The following is a 390-nucleotide window of genomic DNA, read 5'->3' on the forward strand; positions in this document are numbered from 1 at the left end:
TAGACAATATCTTCAAGATGACTGACTTCAGGCCTGCTACTCATTAAGTTACAATACAATTTGCTTAGGAGAAGTAAGGCTGGATGATTGCTTCCATGCAGCCAACAGTTAAATCTGAGGAAAAGACTGATTTTGTAATTTTAATGTGGAAAGGTATTATACCATTCTCTGAAAAATATGTAGTTAATGGAATGTATGCCTCAAGAAGGGATTTGCATCAACCACAGAATAAACTAAATTGCATAAAGTGAAAGTCAAACTCTGATCCACTTTAAATAACAGGTCCTACAAAAGAAACATCTTGTCCAAAATAAAAGTTCAACGATTTCACACTGCAGGACTGCATTTAATACTCATACTGCAACGACCCTCCTGCCTAGTGCAGGAATG

This window comes from Chaetura pelagica, unplaced genomic scaffold (genome assembly GCF_000747805.2).
Source record: "Chaetura pelagica isolate M959 unplaced genomic scaffold, ChaPel_1.0 scaffold205, whole genome shotgun sequence".
NCBI lineage: Eukaryota > Metazoa > Chordata > Aves > Apodiformes > Apodidae > Chaetura > Chaetura pelagica.